Genomic DNA, 24979 nt, shown 5'->3' with positions numbered 1-24979 from the left:
CCTCCCCAAGAGGACGTCGGTCCCAGCTCTGTTGAGGTGCAACCCGTCCATCGTGAACAGGTCCCTCTGCTCCAGAACTGGTCCCAATGCCCCAAGAATCTGAAGCCCTCCCTCTTGCACCATGACTCGAGTCATGCCTTATCTTCCTATTTCTGTACTCACTAGCGCGTGGCACTGGAAGAAATCCAGAGATTACTACCTTTGTGGTCCTGCTTTTTAATTTCCTCCCTAGCTCCTGAAACTCTGACTGCGGGACCTCATCCCTTTTCTTTCCTATGTTATTGGCACCCACATGGACCACGACTTCTGGCTGTTCCCCTTCCCCCCGCAGAATGTTCCGCACCCTCTCCGCGATGTCCTTTACCCATGAGTTTTCCCGTTGTCCTCAAAAACATTCCTCCCTCAACCAATACCACCAAAGCAAGTCGTTCTTCTCATTGCTGTTTGTGGGATCTTGCTATGTGTAAATTGACCGCTGCACCTGCCTACATAGCAACACTGACTGAGCTTCAAAAGTAACTAATTAGCCATGAAGGACTCTGGGAGTTCTGAGATCATGAAAGGCGCTAAAAGAATGGAGGTTCTTTATTTCTTTTCTTTTTCAATATGTTTCCCCGACAGTGACTCTTCCCACATCTTCCTGAGGTACTTTTAATTTTTTGAGCCTCTCTATCACCCTCAAGTACAAGTTGAATGGAAGTGGTTCCACCCCTTTTTAACAGTCCTTTTACTTCTTTTGTGCTTGTAAAAGCCCTCGCTGTTTTTCTTCAGGTTGGCCCTTGGTCTTTCTCTTAGCCTAATCTTTTCTGCTTCCTAATCTCCCCTTTTTGCTTCCCTTCCAAACATATGTCACTCTTGTGGGAATTTTTTCCAACAGAGTTGCTCTTTATAATGCAGAGACACAAAAACTCATTTCTTACAAAAGGGAGGGTGACTTTTAAACAGATGGTAAGCAAGTTCCCACGCTAATATTACTCAATACAAACTGAATCATAGGGTCATAGAAAATTTACAGCACGGAAGGAGGCCATTCAGCCCATCATGTCCGTGCCAGCCAAAAATGAGCCACCCAGCCTAATCCCACTTTCCAGCACTTGGTCCTTAGCCTTGTAGGTCATGACACTTCAGGTGCACATCCAGGTGCTTTTAAATGAGTTGAGGGTTTCTGCATCTACCACCCGTTCAGGCAGTGAGTTCCAGACCCCCACCACCCTCTGGGTGAAAACATTTTTCCTCAGCTCCCCTCTAATCCTTCTACCAATCACTTTAAATCTATGCCCCCTGGTTATTGACCTCTCTGCTAAGGGAAATAGGTCCTTCCTATCCACTCTATCTAGGCCCCTCAAAAATTTGTACACCTCAATTAAATCACCACTCAGCCTCCCCAGTTCCAAAGGAAACAACCTCAGCCTATCCAATCTTTCCTCATAGTTAAAATTCTCCAGTCCTGGCAACATCCTCATAAATCTCCTCTGTACCCTTTCTAGTACAATTACATCCTTCCTGTACTGTGGTGACCAGAACTGTACGCAGTAGTCAAGCTGTGGCCTAACAAGTGTTTTGCACAGTTCTAGCATAGCCTCCCTGCTCTTATATTCTATGCCATAAGACTATAAGACCATAAGAGATAAGAGCAGGAGTAGGCCATTCGGCCCCTCGAGCCTGCTCCGCCATTCAATGAGATCATGGCTGATCTGATTTTTACCTCAACTCCACTTTCCCACCTTTTCCCCATATCCTTTGACTCCCTTGCTGATCAAAAATTTGTCTAACTCAATACTAATGTATTCAATGATTCAGCCTCCACAGCTTTTTGGGGTAAAGAATTCCAAAGATTCACGACGCTCTGGGAGAAGAAATTCCTCCTCATTTCAGTCTTAAACGGGTGACCCCTTATTCTGAGACTATGCCCCCTAGTTTTAGATTCCCCCATGAGGGGTAACATCCTCTCAGCATCTACCCTATCGAGTCCCCTCAGAATCTTGTATGTTTCAATAAGATCTCCTCTCATGCCTCGGTTAATAAAGGAAAGTATCCCGTATGCCTTCTTAACCACCTTATCTACCTGTCCTGCTACCTTCAGGGATCTGTGGACATGCACTCCAAGGTCCCTCACTTCCTCTACACCTCTCAGTATCCTCCCATTTATTGTGCATTCCCTTGCCTTGTTTGCCCTCCCCAAATGCATTACCTCACACTTCTCCGAATTGAATTCCATTTGCCACTTTTCTGCCCACCTGACCAGCCCACCGATATCTTCCTGCAGTCTACTGCTTTCCTCCTCACTAGCAACCATACGGCCAATTTTAGTATCATCTGCAAACTTCTTAATCATGCCCCCTATATTTAAGTCCAAATCATTAATATACACCACAAAAAACAAGGAACCTAATACTGAGCCCTGTGGAACCCCACTGGAAACAGCCTTCCAGTCACAAAAACACCTGTCAACCATTACCCTTTGCTTCCTGCCACTGAGTCAATTTTGAATCCAACTTGCCACTTTCCCTTGGATCCCATGGGCTTGTACTTTTTTGACCAGTCTGCCATATGGGACCTTGTCAAAAGCCTTGCTAAAATCCATCCTGAAGATGTTGCCCTGTGTGATTTGAAAGCGCAGGGTTAGTGTATCACTTTATTTCATACAATGTTAAATTTCATATATCCTGTATATAGCAACGGCAAATAAGAAATCTCAAGAAAGGTTCAAATGATGAAGGGTTTTTCTTTCCACTTGATCTCATCCTTCCGGAGTAATGGGCCAGATTTTACTGTCAAAATAACGGTGAGGCTAATGGTGCTCGCTGTTATTTATGCGCAAATGGTACAGCAGCCTCAGGCGAGGAGCAGATGAGCAGTTAAATGCCGATATCCAAAAGTTGCTGTCTAAAATGTGCCGCTCCGCCGTTAGCATTGCAAAAATGGTATCTCGCTGTCTGCCTCACCATTGAAATGCATTGAAAGGGGTGAAGTTGCTGTATTTGCGCGGTAGATACGAGCTAAACTCACCACAGAAAGTTAATTCTTATCTATTTCATGTGTAAGTACCCATTTAACGACGTGATAAGTGTTAATTACTGCCAGTCAACCTCTCTTGATGTGAAGATTAATTATTACACGTGTAGAGTCTCATTCCTTCAGCTTTTAACTGTTGTTCGAGATTTTAAAAATGTAAAATTTAAAATCCCTTTTCTCTGTCTCTATTAATCCAATCTTTCTTTCCCTCTGTCTATTTCTTTTTCTGTACCTGATTTGACATTGAATTCACCCACTCTAATTTGCACTTCCTTCTCAGTCCTTGCGCTGTTTATTTAACAATTGTTCAATCTGATCGTTTAAGGAGATACCCAGTTGCTTGCACTGTTCACTCAGGCCCCAGAGGCCCTGTTTCCCTCGCAACGCCGTTATCAGCTCGCACTTTCAGCCCTTGTACGTTTAGGTTTTAAGATTTTTTGTGTGGCAAGTTGCCACACAAAAAATCTTAAAACCTAAACGTACAAGGGCAAGTCTAACTAACAGCAGACACCGTTAGATGCCCTGCTACAGCAAATTAGGGCCACTGTCTTTTCATTACGGCATCCAGCTTTTTCTTCAATGAACCCAATGTTCTGGCCTCATTCCTGACACCCATTCCAGCTGTCGATCACCCCCTATGTAAAGACATTTTCCCTGATATCTGTCCTAAACGTGCCCTTTACAAACCTGCACCTCTACTCTCCTAACCTACTATACTGGTGTATACAGTAAGAACACTGGGTTTTGGTATCCCAACAAATAAGGTGTATGGTAGTGTAGTGGTTACAATACTGGACTAGTATCATAGTGTGGTACAGCACAGAAGGAGGCTATTCAGCCTTACAACATTACAACAGTGACTACACCTCAAAGGTATTTCATTGGCAGTAAAGTGCTTTTAGACATCCTGAGGTCATGAAAGGTGCTATATAAATGCAAGTTCTTTCTTCTCTCTTTCTATATCTGCTAGGTAAAGATTGCTACAGAGTAAGTCTAGAGAAAACATAAATTATCTTCTAACTAACAAGAGAAACTGTATCTAATGGACAGAGTCTGGGAGAATCTACTGAGAGATGCGCTACTCACCCTCTTATATACCTTAAATTCAATGAAAAACCTCTTTCCATCCAATTGACCAACCTGAGTGACATATATGGCAGAAAGGTCCCTATTTCTGGTGTCAATCACTTCTAACAGTCATAAGTGTCCTGGAAGATGTCAAGCTAATGAGACATGGATGCCTGGACAGGCCAGGTCCATTTATAACCCTCAGTCTTCTTAGACTTCTCAGTCCCTTCTTTAACAAAGGAGCCCGCACAAAACCAGATAAGGCATGTCAAATTCATGTCATCCCCAAGGAGCTATCTCTGGGCCTGGGCCTTCCAAATGAGGTGGAAATTTGAAGTGTTGTTAATTAAATATTCTAGATCAGGGCAACAGCAGGAAGCAGCACCAACCTGCCTTTTTGACTGCGGCCAATTACTGGACTAACTGTTTCATAATTGAACAGTACTCCCCTACCATGAGATACTCTTTCTGTGTTCTCCATAGAAGAGGCAAATTATTATACCCTGTAAAGGAAGAGCGAGCCGTAGCCAGAAATGTTATTTTAGGAGCCACTACGTGAACGGTGATTGACGTGTATGCATCTGCAGTCTACATCTCTCCCATCCTTTCCTCCAGCATGACCCCAGTTGATGCTAACAGTATACTTGAAATACAGTCTCTGACATAAGAGCATGGGAATTGCTGGACAAAAAAAGACCAAGGGTCCATCTAGTTTGTTTTCTACCATCCTGGTAGTCACATGATATAAGATAATGGAGTTGTTGACTAATTATAGCAATCAATCTCTATCAATTAGGCTACAACAGACCCAGACATGAGGCGAGAAAACCCCCAGCTTTGGAAACCAGAGGTCCAAAGTCAACAACAACAACTTGCATTTATATAGCGCCTTTAACGTAGTAAAATGTCCCAAGGCACTTCACAAGAGTGTTATCAGACAAAATTTGACACCAAGCCACATAAAGAGATATTAAGACAGGTGATCAAAAGCTTGCTCAAAGAGGTTGGTTTTAAGGAGTGACTTAAAGGAGGAGAGAGAGGCAGAGAGGTTTAGGGAGGGAAGTTCCAGAGCTTAGGGCCTAGAAAGCTGAAGACAAGGCCACCAATGGAGGGGGCAAAGAAAATTGGGGATACACAAGTCACCTGTTCCTCCCTAGCATGCTACACTTACCACATGACATGCCTCATATTACTCATATACTGTATCCCAAAATGTTATTTTCTGACAGTAACTAAGCCCCAGCCTACCTTTTCTTCATTCAACAAAGATTATTATCAGACCTCTGGAGAATGTTCATTGACTCTGGAGGGACTGGTTGATTATTTTCTTGCACATCGCACATACCTGGCAGCTGCTGTGAATCTTTTTGTATTTTTAGCCCAAACACCTCGATAATTGAAAATGCGTTATATAAACTTCCCTTCTTTTTCTCTGTGCCAAACACCAGACGAAGCTAAGCTGCACAATGGAATATAAACTGAGCATAGCATACTGAAGTTGACATGAGGCACTTTTCCCCTTCCAGGCACAAGCAACAGAGGCAAAAAAAACAATCAAATACGTATTTTAAGTTTTCCATTATATATAATACTAGGCCCTATTGTTAGGTCAACTGGTAATTTTTTTCTCATCTGATTTTTTTGCTCTTTCATTTGTATTTTCAAAGCTCCCTCCCAGCCATTGTGTACAGCGCTTTGTCATTTCAGAGAATGCTGCAATAAAAAGATGCTGGTAGCATGGCTGATGAATTCCTCAGCCTCCTAAACCCAGATTTTAACTCAGCCTGCTCTGCGCAAACGGGGCAAGTGAGTAGTTAAAATGGCAGGTGGGGGGTGGCTTGCGGTGAGGTTCATGCAGTGTTTCATACTCCAACAGCCCTCTGTGTAAGTATGTTTCTTGTAAACCTCTCTCCTCACTCTCTTAGCGACAATTTTAATGTTAAATCGATTACCCCCCTCATCACTGACTCCTCAGCAAATGGTAGACACGTGTGATTCTACGACATTTTCAGTACCCATTCACAGTTAAACAAGTGCACTCGGGTCCTGCTCTGCAAAACTCTGCAGCAACATTCAAATACACAATGGGAAGAGGGCAGTTTTCACGTTCTGATTTCTCTGACTTCAAGCTGTGAACCTGTAGTTCATTTTGAATTAAGATCTCAGGAGTGAGGTAAGCAAGTAGGTAAATCATTTTTTACAAAGTCCATCCAATCGCGGCGTAGGCAGAGACCGTTAGAGGAACTGGCTTGTAAGCACTGAATGGTTATCGTGGCCGCCATTTGGTGGCGCAGCAGACAACAATGAAATGAGTATCAAGTGAAAATCCTTGAGCTTCAGCATGTCCCTGCTTCACTTTCTAACAACTTTACTTAAGTCTGCCTACAAAATACACATGACCCCGTCAGTCTGATTACAAATGTACGTTACAATTATTGTGCGGCTCCTGTCACCTACATTATTTAAGACAACTCGATTAAATTTTTGACGTCTTACTGCTTTGTTGCTTTAATAATAATAATAATAACAACAACAACAACAACAACAACAACAACCTGCATTTATATGGCGCCTTTAATGTCCCAAGGTGCTTCACAAAAGTGGAATCAGATAAAAATTGAAACCGAGCCACAAAAGCTTGGTCAAAAGGTAGTTTTTATAGGAGCGTCTTAGAGGACGAGAGGTGGAGAGGTGGAGAAGTTTAGGGAGGGAATTCCAGAGGTTAGGGTCTAGACGGCTGAAGGCACGGCTGCCAATGGAGGAGTGATGGAAATGGCACATGAGGCCAGAATTGGAGGAATGTAAAGCTGTAAAGTTATAGGGGTGATTTTAAACCCCAAGAACGAGTGGGTTGGGGGCGGGTGGGAGTTGAAAATAGTTGTTTTTTTTGGGTCATAACTGCAAAATTTTCAGACTTTGCATTCCCAGTGGGAAGTCTGTACTCTTACACCTCGACGTTAAACCCGAAATAAAGCCGGGTTGCGGTCGCGACCCAAAAAACAACTAGTTTCAACTCCCACCTGCCCCCAACCCACCCGTTCTCGGGGTTTAAAATCACCCCCTATGTGTAGGCAATCTATTCCGCCATTAGAACATGTTGCTTTGTTCCTGTGTATTAAAGCTCAGGAGCCGATGGCCGGGAATTTCCCGGGAGCTGATCCCGCTCGGCCGCCATAACTTCACCGGGTGTGCGCCGTAAACGGGAGGTTTCCACCGCACTCCCGGCGAAGTTATGGGGGCTGTGCGGGAGCAGCTCCTAGGAAATTCCCATCCATACCCCAAGTTACATTTCGTGACATTGAGTGACTTCATGCTATTGAAACTGGATGGAATGCATGGTGCTGAGACAGCGGGGAACACTGATTAAAATGGAAGCTGTAAGCACACTGTATTTGAGCTTTGTCTGGCATTTTGTACTTCCGCAGGCACCAGTCTCTAACTCACTTTAATGTCATGAGAATGCTTGAAATCTCTATATGCACGATCTGGACTTTTATTAAACCCAAACAAACGCAGTCCTTGTGGCAGCAAAAAGAAAACGTTTTGGCTTTTCGGTTCAGAAGTGCGTTTTTAAGGACTTTCAGCACCATCCCTTGGGGATCAGTTCAGGGGATTGATTTTGACTTCTGGGCAAGCGGCAGCCGGTCGCCCGCACTCAAAGTGAAGAGACGGCCGCGATTTTGAGGCCTCAGCCTCATTTACTCTGGGCTGGCTAGGCACGGGCACCAAAACTGGTATCCCAGTGCAGTTCGCTGGATTGAGGTCTACCTACCGCCGACCGCCAGCAAGGTAGGGTCATGGGCTGGCCACGATCGCTGGAAGGGGAAGGAGGAGGTCCCGGGGCCGCAGCGACGCTGATTATATTTGCGGGACCTTAGAGGTGTATTCTTGCTCCTCTGGGCTGCACAAAATAATTCTGACTCACCTTTGCTGGACCTCTACGGCTCCACCGTCTGTGGAACTGGTTGTAAGCTTGCACTGCGCACGCTCAAACTAGTTCCAATCTAAATTTCCTACATTACAACAGTGACTACACTTCAAAACTACTTCATTGGCGATAAGGCTGAGGTCATGAAAAGCGCTATATAAATGCAACTCCTCGTTTCTCCTACTAAAATGGCAATATGCAAATGTGCAAACCGGGGTCCTGTTTGCGTCATAGGTTCTCGAGTTCCATATTGAAAGGGGGACTGCGAGCCAACACAGGCAGGTGCTTTGGATGCCTGGCGGTAGGTCGCTTTGAAAATGGAGCCGGCTGCATCGCCGGTGGTAACGGGGCAGTGAGGCTAACGACCCCATTTTGAGGTTGTTATCGCCCCGTTAACGCCAGGCAACGCAAGCTAACATCCTATAAGCTTGTCTTCCTGTTTCCTCTGTAAACTTGATCCATAGATTTGGAAATAAATGCCACATTGCTGACAGGTTGTTACGAAAGAAGGAACTTGCATTTATCATAGAATCATAGAAAGGTTACAGCACGGAAGGAGGCCATTCGGCCCATCGAGTCCACGCTGGTTCTATGCAAGAGCAATCCAGGTAGTCCCACTCCCCCACCCTATCTCCGTAGTCCTGCAAATTTTTTCCTTATCCAGTTCCCTTTTGAAAGCCACGATTGAATCTGCCTCCACCACCCCCTCGGGCAGTGCATTCCAGATCATAACCAATCGCTGTGTAAAAAAGATTTTCCTCATGTCACCTTTGGTTCGTTTGCCAATCACCTTAAATCTATGTCCTCTGGTTCGTGACCCTTCCGCCAATGGGAACAGTTTCTTTCTATCTATTCTGTCTAGACCCTTCATGATTTTAAATACCCCTATCAAATCTCCTCTCAATCTTCTTTGTTCCAAGGAGAACAACCCCAGTTTCTCCAGTCAATCCACGTAACTAAAGTCCCCCATCCCTGGAATTATTCCAGTAAATCTTTTCTGCACCCTCTCTAAGGCCTTCACATCTTTTCTAAAGTGCGGAGCCCAGAACTGGACACAATACTTCAGTTGTGGTCGAACCAGTGTTTTATAAAGGTTCATCATGACTTCCTTGTTTTTGTACTCTATGCCTCTATTTATAAAGCCCAGGATCCCGTATGCTTTTTTAACTGCTTTCTAAACCTGTCCTGTCACCTTCAACTATTTGTGCACATATACCCCCAGATCTCTCTGTTCCTGTACCCCTTTTAGAATTGTGCCCTTTAGTTTATATTGCCTCTCCTCATTCTTCCCACCGAAATGTATCACTTCACATTTTTCTGCATTAAATTTCATCTGCCACGTGTCCGCCCATTTCACCAGCCTGTCTATATGCTCTTGAAGTCTATCACTATCCTCCTCACTGTTCACTACACTTCCAAGTTTTGTGTCATCTGCAAATTTGGAAATTGTACCCTGTACACCCAAGTCCAAGTCATTAATATATATCAAGAAAAGCAGTGGTCCTAGTACCGACCCCTGGGGAACATCACTGTACACCTTCCTCCAGTCCGAAAAACAACCGTTCACCAGTACTCTCTGATTCCTGTTACTTAACCAATTTTGTATCCATGCTGCTACTGCCCCCTTTATTCCATGGGCTTCAATCTTGATGACAAACCTATTATGCGGCACTTTATCAAACGCCTTTTGAAAGTCCATATACACCACATCAACCGCATTGCCCTCATCTACCCTCTCTGTTACCTCATCAAAAAACTCAATCAAGTTAGTTAAACACGATTTGCTTTTAACAAATCCGTGCTGGCTTTCCCTAATCAATCCACACTTGTCCAAGTGACTGTTAATTCTGTCCCGGATTATCATTCCTAAAAGTTTCCCCACCACCGAGGTTAAACTGACCGGCCTGTAGTTGCTGGGTTTATCCTTACACCCTTTTTTGAACAAGGGTGTAACATTTTCAATTCTCCAGTCCTCTGGCACCGCTCCCATATCTAAGGATGCTTGGAAGATTACGGCAAGCACCTCTGCAATTTCCACCCTTACTTCCCTCAGCAACCTAGGATGCATCCCATCTGGACCGGGTGACTTATTTACTTTAAGCTAGCCATTTTAGTTCCTCCTCTTTATCAATTTTTAGCCCATCCAGTATCTCAACTACATTTTCCTTTACTGAGATTCTGGCAGCATCTTCTTCCTTGGTAAAGACAGGTAGCAAAGTACTCATTTAGTACTTCGGGCATGCCCTCTGCCTCCATGAGTAGATCTCCTTTTGATCCTTAATCGGCCCCGCCCCTCCTCTTACTACCCATTTACTATTTGCATGCCTATAGAAGACTTTTGGATTCCATTTTATGTTTGCCGCCAGTCTATTCTCATACTCTCTCTTTGCCCCTCTTATGTCGTTTTTCAATTCCCCTCTGAACTTTCTATATTCAGCCTGGTTCTCACTTGTATTATCAACCCGACATCTGTCACACACCCCTTTTTTTCTGCTTCATCTTACTTTCTATCTCTTTTGTCATCCAGAGAGCTCTGGATTTAGTTGCCCTCCCTTTCTCCCACGTGGGAATGTACCTATGAACCATCTCCTCCATTGTTCAATTACAGATTTGCCTGCCAATCTTTGATTCCAATTTACCCGGGCCAGATCTGTTCTCATCCCACTGAAATTGGCCCTCCTCCAATTGAGTATTTTTTACTTTAGAGTGGACCATGTCCTTTTTCATAGCTATTTTAAACCTTATGATACTATGATCGCTGTTCCCTCAATGTTGCCCCACTGACACTTGCTCCACTTGGCCCGTTTCATTCCCCAGAACCAAGTTTATATAACGCCTTTCACAACCTCAGGATGCCCCAAAGTGTTTTACAGCCAATGAAGGACTTTTTGAAGTGTAGTTACTATTGTGATGTTACTCAATGGTCAGTGATGGGTAGGAGCCCTGATCATATGAAAAAGCCAAGAGTTTTTCACTCTAGCTTCTGAAATCTGGTGCGAGTACAATCTGTGACAGCAAGCAGCTTGTTTACCTGGCATGATTTTTGTTTAAATTTCTTCGCTGGATCAGGGTTCATTCATAGTTGGTTCATGGCTGTTTCATGTTTCATGCTGTCAAATGAGCTCACCTGGAATTCAATGCATTGCGATGGGGACGGGTGGTGAACGTTTAGCAAGGGGAAACGTATGTACATATAACCATTTCAAAATAAATTACTTTTGGCGTCAGTGCTGAATTGCAGGTCATTTCAAAGTGCTAGCAAATTTACCAAAAAATGTGTGGAATAGATCAAAATTTCCTGAGGGAGCATGTCCCTCTTCCCCTTTTCCCAAAGGAAATACATTTTACACCATCAGAGCTCACTTTTCCCTGCAAAAAATGGCACCTTTTGTACTTTACCTTTTTACCCGCTGGGAATAAAACTGATGAAATACTGGCTACAGCTGCACCTTAAATCATTGACAAGTTCATGTCCCACCACACTCCTACTGCAAATATTTCTTTTTTTTTTGTACAGGAGGCCATTTGCTTTCAGTTTTCACGGAGAAGCAAACCGAATTGCGGAATGCAAGACCAAAAAAAAAAATCACAGATTAAAAATTCTGAAATGGCAACTTAATATAACGGAACTTAACTTATTCAGTCACGTTAAGCAGTGATCCTGCCTTTTAGTCAGGGTGTTTTTCAGTTGTATGTTATTTTTTTATTTGTTGAGTTGTCAGCTTTTCCAAGTCCTGTAGTGTGCGTTGCAGGCGGATGGGAAGGCAACAGATTAAATGAGAAGGTCCCCGGAGGTATTTGTGTAGCTCACGCCTTGTCCAATAATAATGAAATGGAATTTTTCCATGTTTTATTTTCCGTTGGAAGACTATTGTTTTAACTGCCTGCATGGAAAAAAGATTGGTGAGGTGTGAGCCAAGCAGGCAAGCTCACACAATAGGTAACAATTCAATCTTTGGCACAGAATGCTGCAACTGTGAAAATAAATATTTCATAAATCCTGATGTTTCTTGAAAAGACTCAAGCAAACGTTGACAGTTTTATTAGAAGGGCTACCGGAGGAATGCAGTCAATGCAGCTTCAGGGTGCGCTGTTTCAGCACAGTGAAAGGAGGACATGAACTAAGTAACTGAGCAAAGAACTATTTACTGTGTATTTCTTGCATATTACTTAATGTATTTCCTTACATTACAACAGTGACTACACCTCGAAAAGTAATTCATTGGCTGTAAAGCGCTTTGGGACGTCCTGAGTTTGTGAAAGGCGCTATATAAATGCAAGTTCTTTCTTTCATGTAAGACATAAACCCGTGCTGATTTTTGATCAGCTGGCAAAGAAAGACTTGCATTTATATAGTGCCTTTCAAGACCTCAGGGCACCCCAAAGCGCTTTACAGCCATTGAAGTACATTTGAAGCATAGTCACTGTTGTAATGTAAGAAACGGGGCAGCCAATTTGTGCACAGCGAGATCCCACAAACAGCAATGTGACAATGATAAGATAATCTGTTTTTAGTGATGTTGGTTGAGGGATAAATATTGGGCAGGATACCAGGGAGAACTCCCTTGCTCTTCTTTGAAATAGTGCCAAGGGTGCTTTTACATCCACCTAAGAGGGCAGATGGGGCCTCGGTTTAACTTCTCATCCAAAAGACAGCACCTCCAGCAGTGCTGCACTCCCTTAGTACTGCACTGATGTGCCAGCCTTGATTTTATGCTCAAGTCTCTGGAGTGGGACTTGAACCCACACCCATCCTGACTCAAAGGCGAGAGTGCTAGTAACCTAGCCACGGCTGACACCAACAGTTGAAGGGATTTTACATGTTCTCGGTCACAATTCTGAGTGCATGCTACATTACAATTTGGACTGTATTTGCAGATACATATACCTTTGTACATTCAAGTGGCAGAACTCATTGGTAGGGTCCGGGTCCCAATTGGCAGAGGGATCGGGTCAGACAGGAAGAGTGGGTGAGGGGGATCATGCGATGATTGCAAACTACAGATGATTAGTGTAATGGAACGGTGATAGAGCTTCCATCGTCACTGGTTGGTCTTGGGCTCCCTGAGACTGAGGGAAATCGGGGAGGATCTGCTGGTAGATGGGAAAGTGTGCCAGCAGGAAGAGGGCTTACACGTCCTGGTACCCTGTGATCTCCAGGCACAGACCATGCATCGCTCACTACAATTGCCTAATATCCCACAAGTACCTTGTCAACATGCTTCAGCATTTCTTAATGGCAGGATTGAGAAATTGTACTGGGGTACCAATAGGCACCAGATTTGCTTTAACATAATGCACATGCCAACAACCCTACTTCAACAAGTGATGATTAATTAAAGATTTTACTTGCGTGTATAAGTGAGAGAGTTCCATGCAATGGCAGCATTGATTGGAAGAGCTTCATAGACAGGAGTGTTGCATGGACCTTCACCACCAGTATTATGTGCAGACTCTTTGGACTGATACAAAATGTTGAGGTGCAGTTGCATTAGTTGTTGTGGTTGTGGCATAAACATGAAGATCTGGTTTAAGCATTAGCAATTCTTAGCTTCTGGAACTGGTCCAATCACGGTTCTGTAGTGGACTCACAACCTGGCCACAGATCCTCAATGTTGAGGCAGCTACACTCTGGTATGTTTAAGGGTATCTTCATCCAGTCCATTGGTCTACAGGGCTTTGGATTACACTGAATCCAGGAGCACGAGATGGGATAAACCTGCAACTTGCCAAACAGGGCTACAAAATCCCGTTGTGCGGTAGATCTATGCTTTGTGCAGCACTGAATGTCCCAACAACAGGTGGGGTTCAACTTTATTAAGGAGTTCAACAACTCTACCAGCTTTTCAACTATTTTTGCTACTTGTTCGCCTCGCACAGAAATAAAATGCAATTACCAAGGAGCTGAATGTTTGTCACCAAATAGAGTCATTTGAAACATGACATGTGCTAAGTGTAGTAGGCTTGGGGGGAACAGGTGACTTTGGACCTATGCTCGATGTTACCAGGGCTGCGGGTTCGCGGCAGGGGGGCTATTGGGCGCGTGGGTGATGCGCCCGGTGAAATCAGTCTGCCTCCCGCGCGATCGCAGCCCAATTGGATCCACTTACCTGGTCTTCCGGGTTCCCCGCTGCTGATCTGCGCGGCGGGCGGACTGCGCATGCGCAGTGAGGTCTGTCAGCTGGAGGAGCTCTATTTAAAGGGGCAGTCCTCCACTGACTGACGCTGCAAGAAATAGGAAAAATTACAGCATGGAGCAGCCCAGGGGGAAGGCTGCTCCCAGTTTAATGATGCCTCACTCCAGGTATCATTAGATGGGGTGAGGAGGAGGGGGAGGACAGAGATCTTCCCCCCGGCGGGCGGGAGGAAGCGGCCTGCCTCTGCCACCAGGAAGGCCTGGCTCGAGGTGGCAGAGGAGATCACCAGCACCACCAGCATATCGCGCACCTGCATACAGTGCAGGAGGTGCTGCAATGACCTAAGTGGGTCAGCCAAAGTGAGTACACTTACTCATTCCCCTACACTCCATCTGCCACATCACCGCCCCCACCCCACATCTCCTTCTGCACTGCCAACACTACTCTGTCACATCACCCCTCACACCCACTCAAACCTCATCCTCATCTTACCTGCACTTACTCACCTCGCCAGTACTCATCCCACCACTACCACTCAACCCAATCCTCATACAATCTCATGGCTCTATCTCATACTCACCCTCTCATGCAACTCTTTCACGGTCAGCCTCACTCAACCTGCCACTACCTGTGCTGCAGCCACAGGACATGCATCACATATGTGAAGTAGGCAGCGTAAGGCAAACATGTCGTGAGCATGAGGGGGATGCACAAGGGTATTTGAGGGTTTGTCATGGTTTTTACTTATGTTTAATTTCTGACCAACTCACATCACATAGTATATTGGCACCACTACTGCCATGTCTTTGCGAATCTTGTCTGGTTTGCGCAATAATTCCCTTTCCTGAGGATCACAATGAAGACCCACACCTGATGCCACCCATTGTGTCACTGCAGAGTGGGTGTAGGTGTATTTGCAGGGCTCTTTTGTGCAGACGACTGAGAGAAGTCGGCGATGTCCCCGGTGGCACCCTGGAAGGATGCAGAGGAGAAGTTGTTGAGGGCAGTGGTGACGTTGACAGGAACAGGTAAGAAGATGGTGCTCAGGCCAGCCGGGAGCAGCTCAGCATGAAGGAGGCTGCAGATGTCCACGACTACATGTCAAGTGCTCAGAGAGGTCGAGGAAGCCAAGCCTCGGTCTGTGGACCCTGTGGCGAGGGTAGAGCCCTCTGCGACGCATCTCTATCTGTGGTTGCCCTCCCTCCTGCTGTGCAGGTGGATGTGTCACAGCACTGTATTGTGGAGCTCCACGTATCAGAGGTGGCCGGCGAGGCTGGTGATGCTGTTCGCCCTCCGGGGAGGTCATGACTGCAGCTACGGCGGCCCCCATCCAGAAGATGCACATCTGAGGGGGTCTGCAAGGTAGGTTTCATGCGTCTGGACCCCGGGGTAAGTTTGCAAGTTGGTGAATTTGATTGTCAGGAGGAGGGAGGTGGAGGCCAAACTTTGTCCAAAGTGACAGAGTGGCCTCCTGCAATGAGTGAGGGTCTCCCCCCTCCGCCTGTCAAATGGACCTTTGCAGCTGCCACAGGATGACAGCTGCAACACGTCCATTTCAACTGGGAGTGTTTCCCCCAGTATGGGAAACAGTCCCAGTTGTTTCTAAAATCCCACCCCTTAATCAGGTCAGTTAACGACCTGAAATACCTAGATAAATATTGTCAAGTGGCACCCTGCTGGCTTTAATTGCCTGCGGGAGTCCCACATGCGGGGGCTGCGCGTGCCTGTCGGCGCGTCTGTGGGGAATCCGGAAGTGGGTGGGTTGGAGCCGGGCTCCCGACCCGGTCCAGGATTTCCCGATTTTCGGAGCCCCCCCCCCCGCCAGGAACGCACCCGATAGCGGGTGCTAAAATGGAGGCCATGGTTTCCAAAGCTCTTCACCACGGGGGATTTTCCTCCCGTCATGTCTGGGTCTGTTGTAGATTAATTGATAGAGATTTATTGTTATGATTAGTCAACAACTCCATTATCATTGTATCATGCAACTACCAGGATGGTAGAAGGCGAACTAGATGGACCTTGGTCTTTTTTCATCTAGCAATTGCTATATTCCGAAGAGATTCTGCAGAATAGGAAAAGTTATGGTGCGTCTTTCTTGATGGAGTTATTGACATGATATTCTTGCTATTGAAGATAACTCACTATTTGCCCATTCATTGTCCTGTTCTATCTACACCTATCGGTCACTGTAAGTCTTCTGTAGCCCATTGAGTGGTGTGCAATTGAAATTGAAACAAGTACCATCATGTTTATACTTTATCATAGTATCATAGTCTCATAGCAGGTACAGCACAGGAGGAGACCATTCAGCCCATCGTGCCTGTGCCGGCTCTTTGAAACAGCTATCCAATTAGTCCCATTCCCCTGATCTTTCCCCATAGCCCCGTATATATTTTTAAAAATGTTTTTGTTTAGAATTTGACTCAATGGAGACAATTTTAGCCTAACTCGCTCAGCGGGAAACCCAGGCGATCAACAACAACAACAACTACTTGCATTTATATAGCGCCTGTAACATAGCAAAACGTCCCAAGGTGCTCCACAGGAGCGATTATCAAACAAAATTCAGCACCGAGCCACATAAGGAGATATTAGGACAGGTGACCAAAAGCTTGGTCAAAGAGGTAGGTTTTAAGGAGTGTCTTAAAGGAGGAGAGAGAGGTAGAGAGGCGGAGAGGTTTAGGGAGGGAATTCCAAAGCTAAGGGCCTAGGCAGCTGAAGGCACGGCCGCCAACGGTGGAGCAAAGAAAATCGGAGATGTGCAGTAGGCCAGAATTGGAGGAATGCTGGATTTACACCTCGCCCAATATTACTCTCCACTGACTTCAATGGAGATTAAAATCAGGTCGGGTGTAAAACCAGCATTGCACCCGATCCCATCACTTTCCCGACAGGTGGGTTAGGTTAAAATTGCCCCCTATGGAGCTATATGGGAACCACATACGTGGTCACATGGCGAAGACATTACACCATCAAACCACGGGGCATGGTTTCTTGTAGTTGCCAAGCGTAGTGACACTGCAAATAAATGCAGGAAGAATGGGTTTACGATTTTACAGCTTTCCTGTAGTTTTACTATGTCCCTGAGCACACAGGAAATCATACCCACTGATTACTAAAATCATGGCTCCATTGAATCAATGTAAGTTAAATCTGTTCTGCATCTGAAAAACCTTGCACTTGGGTGCATTGGAGATAAATCTCATTATATTATATATTTTGGCCATAAATATTGGCCATAAACATTTTCTTTTATACCTAAAAAGATTTTGCCATAATTTTAAAATTGAATTGAAAAATTGATATACACTTTGGAGAAGGAGAATAACATTAGAAAGAGCCGCTGGAGTCACTGGGTTCTGTGTACCCATTTCTCTTCAGATCTATTGATAGAAATGATGGAATTATGGGATCATTTACCGTATATACTCACATATAAGTCAACACATGTATAAGTGACCCCTTAAAATTCCACTCTATAACACGAGAGTCAACATTATAAAGTTTCTGTCTTCCGACATTCCCGCCTGTCATCTACAAATACATTTTCTGTCTGCTGCCTAGGCCCTGAGCTCTGACATTCCCTCTCTAAACCTTTCCACCTCCCGACCTCTCTCTCCTTCTTTAAGACTTTCCTTAAAACCTGCCTCTTTGACTAAGCTTTTGGTCACCTGACCTTATGTGGCTCGGTGTCCATTTTCTTGTCTGATTACACTTCTGTGAAGCGCTTTGGTATGTTTTACGACGTTACAGGCGCTATATAAATGCAACTTCTTGTTCTTTTTGATTTCACCCAGGTCATTTGCTCCATTCCTCCAGCCTGCTGCCCCTACTGACTTCAAACCAAGCTCACGCTTCTGGTTTTAAAACTCTATCTATCCTGCTGGGGCTTCTCCCATTTTATATTCAGTGGGCTGCTGGACAGGAGATGGGAGTCAGGTGGCAATGTCACCGTGTTAAGTATCACAATGCGGGAGAGTGGAGTGAATGCCATTGGGTCCAACATCATTAGAAAGATAACTCTATTTGGAGAGAATCCTAAGCAACATAAATTCCTCGTCTTGCATGCGAGTACGTAGAATGAATATTGAAACAGCACCTCTTAACCTTGTAGTGCTAATAAATAGACAATACTAAATCAAGCAAGTGTCTGCCCTAATTGCACCGTTGAATTAGAACAAGATTACAGACTGTGAGAGAAATGCTTCATTTAATGTGGCTTACTAATTTTAGGGAGATTTTATAGGCAAGCTCAATTTTAAAGCCAGCTAGAAATGGCAAAATAGCTGCTGTATGAGGTGTTCGCAGACAGTTTTAATTAATCTTGTGGAATACATGTTTACAAGCGGGCAACTTCATGGAAGTGACACACCTCGTTTAATAATTACTTTTGTACCAATTAGTCAAAGGGGCCTCCCTCAACTTGCATTGTTATTTCACCTAATTCAGCCAGCCTCGGTCATTTGTCATATTCCGAATAATCGATGGCTGAATGGCTTCCTTCTATGTTATAAACCTCTGCGGTTACATAGAATTACATAGAGTTTACAGCACAGAAACAGGCCATTCGTCCCAACAGGTCTATGCCGGTGTTTTTGCTCCACACAAGCTTCCTCCCATCCTATTAGCATATCCTTCCATTCCTTTCTCCCTCATGTGTTTATCTAACTTCCCATTAAATGCATCTCTGCTATTCGCCTCAACTACGCCATGTGGTAGCGAGTGCCACACTTTAATGGCTCTCCAGGTAAAGAAGTTTCTCCGGAATTCCCTATTGGATTTATTAGTTTCTATGAGGAAGATACAGGGCCATGGGAAGAGAGCAGGGCAGTAGGATTAGTATTGAGTTGCTCGATCAAAGACACAGCACAGGCACGATGAGCCGAATGGCCTCTTAATATGTGATGCAAACCTCTATGGTTCTAATCAAGAATTGATGCACGAAAATTAACTTTTCCATGAAGTAATGCCAGCTTGTCCATTAATAGGCTCAAAAGCAAACTTTTCTAGAAATGACTGATCAAAAGAAAAACTGTGAATGCTGGATATCTAAAAGTTTGGAAATACACAGCAGGTCAGTCAATGTCTGAAAGAGAAAGATGAGTTAATGCTGTGGGTGTAATCTGTTCTGATGAAGAATCCCACCCAAAACATTAACCTATCTATTTTTCAGATGTTGGCTGACCTGCTGCCCAAAGAACCAAGGCAGGTAGATGGAGTTAAGATACAGATCAGCCATGATTTATTTGAATGGCGGATCAGGTTTGAGGGGCTGAATGGCCTACTCCTGCTCCGAGTTCCTATCGTAGTATCATAGTATCAAAGTAGGTACAGCACAGAAGGAGGCCATTCAGCCCACTATGCCTGAGCTGTCTCTTTGAAAGAGCTAGACAATTAGTCCCACTCCCCTGCTCTTTCCCCATAGCCCTGCAAATTTTTCCCTTCAAGTATTTATCCAATTCACTTTTGAAAGTTACTAATGAATCTGCTTCCACCGCCCTTTCAGGCAGTGCATTCCAGATCATTACAACTCACTGTATTAAAAAAACGTTTCCTCATGTCACCTCTGGCTCTTTTTGCCGATCATCTTAAATCTGTGTCATAGAGTCAGAGAGTCATAGAGTTATACAGCACGGATAGAGGCCCTTCGGCCCATCGTGTCCGCACCGGCCATCAAGCCCTGTCTAATCTAATCCCATATTCCAGCATTTGGTCCGTAGCCTTGTATGCTATGGCATTTCAAGTGCTCATCCAAATGCTTGTTGAATGTTGTGAGGGTTCCTGCCTCCACAACCCTTTCAGGCAGTGAGTTCCAGACTCCAACCACCCTCTGGGTGAAAAAGTTCTTTCTCAAATCCCCTCTAAACCTCCCGCCTTTTACCTTGAATCTATGCCCCCTTGTTATAGAACCCTCAACGAAGGGAAAAAGCTCCTTAGTATCCATCCTATCTGTGCCCCTCATAATTTTGTACACCTCAATCATGTCCCCCCTCAGCCTCCTCTGCTCCAAGGAAAACAAACCAAATCTACCCAGTCTCTCATCATAGCTGAAGCGCTCCAGCCCTGGTAACATCCTGGTGAATCTCCTCTGCACCCTCTCCAAAGCAATCACATCCTTCCTGTAGTGTGGCGACCAGAACTGCACACAGTACTCCAGCTGTGGCCTAACCAGTGTTTTATACAGCTCCATCATAACCTCCTTGCTCTTATATTCTATGCCTCGGCTAATAAAGGCAAGTATCCCATATGCCTTCTTTACCACCTTATCTACCTGTTCCGCCACCTTCAGGGATCTGTGAACTTGCACACCAAGATCCCTCTGACCCTCTGTCTTGCCTAGCATCACCTCGCACTTTTCCGGGTTAAATTCCATTTGCCACTGTTCCGCCCATCTGACCAACCCATCTATATCGTCCTGCAGACTGAGGCTATCCTCCTCGCTATTTACCACCCTACCAATTTTTGTATCATCAGCGAACTTACTGATCATACCTTTTACATTCATATCCAAGTCGTTAATGTAGACCACAAACAGCAAGGGACCCAGCACCGATCCCTGTGGTACCCCACTGGCCACAGGCTTCCAGTCACAAAAACAACCTTCGACCATCACCCTCTGCCTTCTGTCACTAAGCCAGTTTTGTATCCAAAGTGCCAAGGCACCCTGGATTCCATGGGCTCGTACCTTCTTGACCAGTCTCCTGTGCGGGACTTTATCGAAGGCCTTACTGAAATCCATGTATACCACATCCACTGCGTTACCCTCATCCACACGCCTAGTCACCCCCTCAAAAAATTCAATCAAATTAGTCAGACATGATCTTCCCTTGACAAAGCCATGTTGACTATCCCTGATTAATCCTTGCTTCTCCAAGTGGAGACTAATTTTGTCCTTCAGAATTTTTTCCAATAATTTTCCTACCACTGATGTTAGGCTCACTGGCCTGTAGTTCCCCGGTTTTTCCCTACTCCCCTTCTTGAATAATGGTACTACATTAGCGGTTCTCCAGTCCTCTGGCACATCCCCTGTGACCAGAGAGGTTCTGAATATATGTGTCAGAGCCCCCGCAATCTCCTCCTTTGCCTCACACAGTAGCCTGGGATACATTTCGTCCAGGCCTGGGGATTTATCCATTTTTAGGCCTGCTAAAACCGCCAATACCTCCTCCCGCTCAATGTTAATATGTTCGAGTATATCACAGTCCCCCTGCCGTATTTCTATGTCTACATCGTCCTTCTCCATAGTGAAAACAGATGCAAAAAATTCATTTAGAACCCCTCCTACATCTGCCGGCTCCACACACAGATTGCCATTTTTGTCCCTAATGGGCCCTATTTTTTCCCTAGTCATCCTCTTACCCTTAATATACTTATAAAACATCTTAGAATTTTCCTTTATTTTGCTCGCCAGTGTTATTTCATGGCCCCTCCTTGATCTCCTAATTTCCTTTTTAAGTATCCCCCTGCACTTTTTGTACTCCTCTAGGGCTTCCTCCGTCCTTAGCCTTTTGTATCTGCCAAAAGCCCTCCTTTTTTTCCTAATCCATTCTCGTATATCCCCTGACATCCAAGGTTCCCTGGAGTTCTTGGAACCACCCTTGACCTTTACGGGAACATGTTGCCATTGTATGGTCTCAATCTCCCTTCTGAAAGACTCCCATTGCTCCGATGCGGATTTTCCTACAAGCAGCTGATCCCAGTCCATTTTGGCCAGATCCTGCCTTATCCTATTAAAATCGGCCTTCCCCCAATTTAGAACCTTTATTTCCGGCCCCTCCCTATCCTTTTCCATGACCACCTTAAATCTCACCGAATTATGGTCACTGTCACCAAAGTGCTCACCTACGAGCACTTCTTCCACTTGGCCGGCCACATTCCCTAGAATTAGGTCCAGTACCGCCCCCTCTCTTGTAGGACTTTCTACATGCTGGCTCAAAAAGCTCTCCTGGATGCACGTTAAGAATTTTGTACCCTCTAAGCCTTTTACACTCTGAGTATCCCAGTTAATATTGGGGAAGTTGAAGTCCCCCACTATTATTACCCTATTATTTGCACAATTTTCTGAGATTTGCCTACATATCTGTTCCTCTATCTCCCCCTAACTGTTTGGGGGTCTATAGTACACTCCCATCAAAGTGCTTGCCCCCTTTTTGTTTCTAAGCTCCACCCATATGGCCTCATTAGAGGAACCTGCTAATATATCATCCCTCCTTATGGCAGTAATTGATTCTTTAATTAATATTGCGACCCCCCCTCCTCTTATACCCCCCCCTCTGTCTCGCCTGAAGATTCTGTACCCCGGAATATTGAGCTCTGGTTACCGACTCTTCTGCCACTGGAAACAGTTTCTTCGTATTTACTCTGTCAAAACCATTCATGATTTTGAACACCTCTATCAAATCTCCCCTTAACCTTCTCTGTTCTGAGAAGAACAACCCCAGCTTCTCCAGTCTCTCCACATAACTGAACTCCCTCACCCCAAGACCAGCATTTTCTGTTTTTAAATTTCTATAAATAAACGATCCAGTTTTGTAAATGACTGGAAGTATTTTGGTCATGCATTAGTATTCGGGTAAATTAGGCGATTCTGTGTTCCCAGCAGAGGGCCTGGTTCAACAGGAGCATGGGTCAGAAAATCAGGCCTACAATGTTGTAGCCCAATCTGTGACCCACGCTGCCAGTGAGTGCCACTCACCGCTGGGAACACACCACTCCTTCTAGCCCTATATCCCAATCATTGATATACTGGGTACGGTAGTGTATTGGTTAAGTTACTGGATAGCAATCCAGAGGTATATGTTCCTATGTTCCTATAATAATACAGAGAACATGCATTCAAACCCCACCATGGCAGTTTGAGAATTTGAATTCAGTTTTTTTTAAAATCTGGATATAGAAAAGCTGTTATCAGTAAAAGTCACCATGAAGCTGTAGTTCTGTCATAAAAACCCCACTGGTTCACTAATGTCCTCTAAAGAAGGAGACCTGACGTCATTGCCGGATTTGTCCTAAATATGACTCCAGTCTCACATCAACGTGGTTGACTCTTAACTGCCCTCTGTCGAGGCCTATTTATGGCAACGAGTGACTGACTAATTAAATTCTGCTTTTATCAAATGGGATTTGGGAATTTTTACCACTGTTTTGGGAATTGCATTTGTAATTCCACCCTTTTTGTATGAAAATCGCAAAGCAATGGCCTTGCTTATAAACTTTGAAACATGTCTTATAGGAACATTAGGTACAGAAACAGGCCATTCAGCCCCTCGAGCCTGTTCTGCCATTCTATTAATTTTTTTATTCATTCATGGAATGTGGGCATCGCTGGCGAGGCCAGCATTTATTGCCCACCCTTAATTGCCCTTGAGAAGATGGTAGTGAGCCGCCTTCTTGAACCGCTGCAGTCCGTGTGGTGAAGGTTCTCTCACAGTGCTGTTAGGTAAGGAGTGCCAGAATTTTCATCCAGCGACGATGAAGGAACAGCGATACATTTCCAAGTCGGGATGGTGTGTGACTTGAAGGGGAATGTGCAGGTGGTGTTGTTCCCATGTACCTGCTGCTCTTGTCCTTCTAGGTGGTAGAGGTCGCGGGTTTGGGAGGTGCTGTCGAAGAAGCCTTGGTGAGTTGCTGCAGTGCATCCTGTGGATGGTACACACTGCAGCCACTGTGCGCCGGTGGTGAAGGGAGTGAATGTTTAGGGTGGTGGAAGGGGTGCCAATCGTGGCTGATCTGCACCTCAACTCCATTTACCCACCTTTGCTCCATATCCCTGATACCCTTACCTAACAAAAATATATCTATCTCAGTCTTAAAAGCTCCAATTGTCCTATCATCCACAGCCTTTTGGGGGAGAGAATTCCAGATTTCTACAACCCTTTGTGAGAAAAAATGCTTCCTGATTTTTGCTCCTGAATGGCCTAGCTCTAATTGTTAGATTATATCCCCTTGTTCTTGATTCCCCCATCAGAGGAAATCCTTTTAACATTTTGAACACCCCTATCAAATCACCCCTCAGTCTTCTATACTTGAGGTAATACAAGCCAAGTTTATGCAACCTGTCCTCATAATTTAACCCTCTAAGCCTCATTCTGGTGAATCTGCATTGCAGCCCCTCCAAGGCCATCCTGAGATGTGTTACCCAAAACCGGACACAGTACTCCAGAAGCATCACTTCCACCCCTTTGTATTCCAGCCCCCTTGAGATAAAGACCAACATTCCATTAGCTTTTTTGATTGCTTTATGTACCTGTCTACTGGCTTTTAATGCTTTGTGAATTTGGACTCCTAAATCTCTTTGCTCCTCCACTGTTCCTAGTTTCTCAGCAGTTAGAAAATATTCCAATTTATCTTTCTTGGTTGGATGAACCTATATTTCCCCATATTGAACTCCATTTGCCATAGTTTTGCCCACTCACTTAATCTGTCCCGTTGCAACTTCCTGCTTCCATCTGCACTATTTACTGTCCCTCCTAACTTAGTGTCATCTGCAAACTTGGATATACAAGTCTCTATTCCTTCATCCAAGTCGTTAATAAATATGGTGAAAAATTCAGGCCCCAAAACAGATATCTGGGGAACACCACTTGTCACATCCGCCAACCAGAGTTCCTACCCTTTATCCCCATTCTATGTCTCCTACCTCCCAACCAATTTTCAACCCAAGTCAAAACGTTACCTCCAATTCCCTGAGTTCTCATTTTTGCTAATAATCTCTTGTGTGGAACCTTATTGAATGCCTTCTGGACATTAAACTGACAGGCCTGTAGCTACCTGGTTTCTTTCTCCCACCCTTCTTAAATAATGGAGTGACATTAGAAGATGTTCAATCTAA

General features: G+C 44.8%; 1 protein-coding gene across 1 annotated transcript in view; it reads left to right on the top strand.

Moving 5' to 3' along the window:
- The window catches only part of LOC137320745 (15-hydroxyprostaglandin dehydrogenase [NAD(+)]-like), a 100085-nt gene that overhangs the window by 62040 nt on the left and 13066 nt on the right, over positions 1-24979 (top strand). The window lies entirely within an intron of this gene.

This window comes from Heptranchias perlo, chromosome 4 (genome assembly GCF_035084215.1).
Source record: "Heptranchias perlo isolate sHepPer1 chromosome 4, sHepPer1.hap1, whole genome shotgun sequence".
Lineage (NCBI taxonomy): Eukaryota > Metazoa > Chordata > Chondrichthyes > Hexanchiformes > Hexanchidae > Heptranchias > Heptranchias perlo.
Note: the sequence above shows the minus strand (reverse complement) of the source record. Positions and strands in the feature narration are given on the sequence as shown.